Consider the following 3090-nt stretch of genomic DNA (forward strand, 5'->3'; position numbering starts at 1 on the left):
CTCCCGTCTTCATGCTCGGCGGCGGCCTCCCGGCGCTAGAAGATGGACGCATCCGCTTCGCGCTCGTCGGCGGAGCCCTCGCCGATGCATGGTCGGCGTCGGCGGACTCCTCTTCTCGTGCCTCTCCGGTGGAGCCCACGCGGGCGCGTCGCACTGTAGAACCGCTGGTGCGCCGCTTTTCTGTATCTTTTTTCCTAGATTAGCCCTAGGTTTGGCTGAATCGGACGTAGAGTTTGTTTTTTTTTTCTTGATATAGGCCTCACATTCTCTTTGGAGACGAGCATCAATGACATGTACTATCTGCCCTGGGTAATTCCTCTCCACAGAGTTGATCAAGCTGAGTTCATTCTGGCAAAAAAAAAGGATATTTGTTGGCCTTCAAATCACAATGCACAATCGCCAAGGCGTCGGCTATGCCAACAGCTGGTCATGCTCTTTTATTTAAGCTCAAAGGCTTCGAAGAGTACAAGAAAAATTGTTATGCGATGAATTTGGATGGTATTCCGTATCTATGTTTTGACGTTTGGTATCAATAATTTCTCCAGTCAACTTGTTTACTGAAAGATCCCGAGCGGGAGAGTTGCCTGGAGATTGTTTCAACTAAGGTTCAATAGAAATTGTACTGGCATGATCCCAAGGTGGGTGGCATAGGGCCTTCAAATTCTTGAGTCCATGCCATTGATGCCATTGTGTCCAATGTACGGAACATTCAGACTATGGTATAGGGCCTTCAAATTTATTGTTTCCTAGAAAGAGCCGTGTTAACTGGGTACGTAAGCTGGCCAAGGAATGGTGGCAATGGACCTTCAAATTTATTATTTCCTAGATTGAGCTCTGTCAATCCAGTAAGCTGGCCAAGAGATGGCGGTAATGGGCCAGTGAAGCTGTTTACTTGGAGATTAAGAGCTTGTAATTTTGTTAGGTTCCCAATCCATTCGTCAATTGTACCAGTTAAATTATTATAGTCAAGTCCTAGATAAAATAAGCTACCAAGTCTCCCTATACTTGGAGGAACCGTGCCTGAAAGCATGTTTCCACCAAGATAAAGGTTCTTCAGGCCAGGGGATAAGTCACCTACTGTATCCGGTATAGCTCCACGAAGCTGATTTCCAGTAAGAAACAGTGCTTCAAGACTAGGACAGTTTGTTAATGCATTAACGAATTCCCAGCTACGGCTGCCACTAGCTCCAAGATTGTTATGCTCAAGGTTTAAATAATACAAGTTATAGAGTTTTCCTAGAGAGCTTGGAATTTCGCCAGCTAAATTGTTGCTTCCCAATTCTAACCTTCCCAGTCCTGAAACATTTCCTAGTGAATTTGGTATTTGGCCTTCAAACATGTTGCTATTCAAATAAAGCTCTCGAAGATTTGGTAGACTGTCTCCTATGGTGGATGGCAGTTCCTTGCTTAGCATATTGAACTCCAAGCCTAGCAATTCAAGGGAATTGGAAAGATTGAAGAGACTTTGTGGGAATACACCTGACAACCTATTTCCTCCTAGGGCCAACCTCCCTACATTTGTCAGTTTCCCGAGCTCATCAGGAATACTTCCAGTTAAATTATTGTAGGAAAGGCCAAGCCATTCTATGGTAGTGATGTTGCCGAGGGTCGGAGGGATGACTCCAGTGAGATTATTATAAGAAAGACGTAAAACAGAGAGGTTGGAGAGGACGCCTATTTGTGGAGGAATTTCACCTACTAGGCAGTTTGTGGCGAGGTTTATTATCCTTAATTTGGAACATTTGGCAATTGCATCTGGGATAATATCATGCAACTGGTTCATACTCCGATCAAGGACTTGAAGTTTTTGTAGATGCTTAAGAGGAGGGAACTGGCCAGAGAAACTATTTTTGGATAGGTTCAGTGTTCTAAGGAACGTTAAGTTCCCAATGGAGGAGCTGATGGAACCAACAAGGTTAAACCCAGAGAGTTCCAGCGCCACCACACGGCCTGGATGTAATTGGCTGCATCTGACTCCCGGCCACAGGCAGTGGTTGGAGCTGGAGTTCCAAGAATTGAACCATCCAGATGGAGCAGAACTGATTTCATTTCTGAAAGCTTGGAGCCAGAGCACATCTGTGCTGTTACCAGGGAGAGTTGCACAATTGATCTTGATAGTACCAAAAAAGAGAAGGAATAATCCCAATAATATAAGCATGCTGAGTTTTCCTGGTCGCTTGGGACGCGTTGAGGCCATTGTCACCTGCAAAATATAAATCATAAACGTTGCGGTTTTGTGCAGCGGAGGCATGGCTCTAAGTATGTTGAAGTACGACAGGCTTACGGACATAGATGTTCAGCAATTTGACATTGATCTGCGCAAATGTTTGCTAACAGCTTTGACATAATGTGAATTTAGAGATAGTACTAATTAACATTATAAGCATAAGATTTATTTTAGCAGAGTAATAAGTTTTGTAAAATGTTCAGATTTCATTCGCAATAAGTAATGATGTTAAGGTACTAGTACTACTGCTCGACCGGTAACATAGAGATGAGAGGAACATACCGTTGCTCGGCCGGAGCGCTCAACACGGTAGCCTTTACTGATCCCAGTGCTGGATGCGTGAGCTGTGGAGTGTGGATATGATTGTTGGATGCTCAGCTGGCTGAGGCCCCAGGGGTTTAAAAACACAGTTACAGCAGCCTCATCTGAAAATTCCCACGGCATATCTTAGGGCATCTCCAGCGGCGCGACGCAAACGGAGGATGAGCGACCGTTTGCGTCCGCGCGGACCGGAAATGTGTTTGGCACCACCTTCAGCGGGGCGACGCAAATTGACCGGCCTGTTCGCGGAGACGCAAACCTGACCCAAATATGCGCCAGGTTTGCGTCTCCGCGGACGCTCGGCGGTCGCGCGGAGCTTCCGCTCGCTTCCCCACGGGCCCTAATGGCAGCGACCTAGGTTCGATCGGTCTCGAATTCACAACACGCGCCGGTGTGGCAACCGCCGCAATGGAGCGTTGAACCGCCGCGGAAGAGCAACCGCCGGCCTCTTCGTTATACGCGCCGCCGTTAATCCGCGCACATTATAACCCCCGCGTGTACGGTAATTCAAGTTCAACCGCCTCTTTCTTCTTCCTCTTCTT

At 46.8% G+C, this 3090-nt stretch overlaps 1 pseudogene; it reads right to left on the minus strand.

Moving 5' to 3' along the window:
• Positions 1-393: 393 nt before the first annotated feature.
• On the minus strand, positions 394-2578 carry LOC124692609 (annotated as a pseudogene).
• Between the last annotated feature and the right edge of the window lie 512 nt (positions 2579-3090).

The sequence above is a fragment of the Lolium rigidum genome, chromosome 2 (assembly GCF_022539505.1).
Source record: "Lolium rigidum isolate FL_2022 chromosome 2, APGP_CSIRO_Lrig_0.1, whole genome shotgun sequence".
NCBI classification, from domain to species: Eukaryota; Viridiplantae; Streptophyta; class Magnoliopsida; order Poales; family Poaceae; genus Lolium; species Lolium rigidum.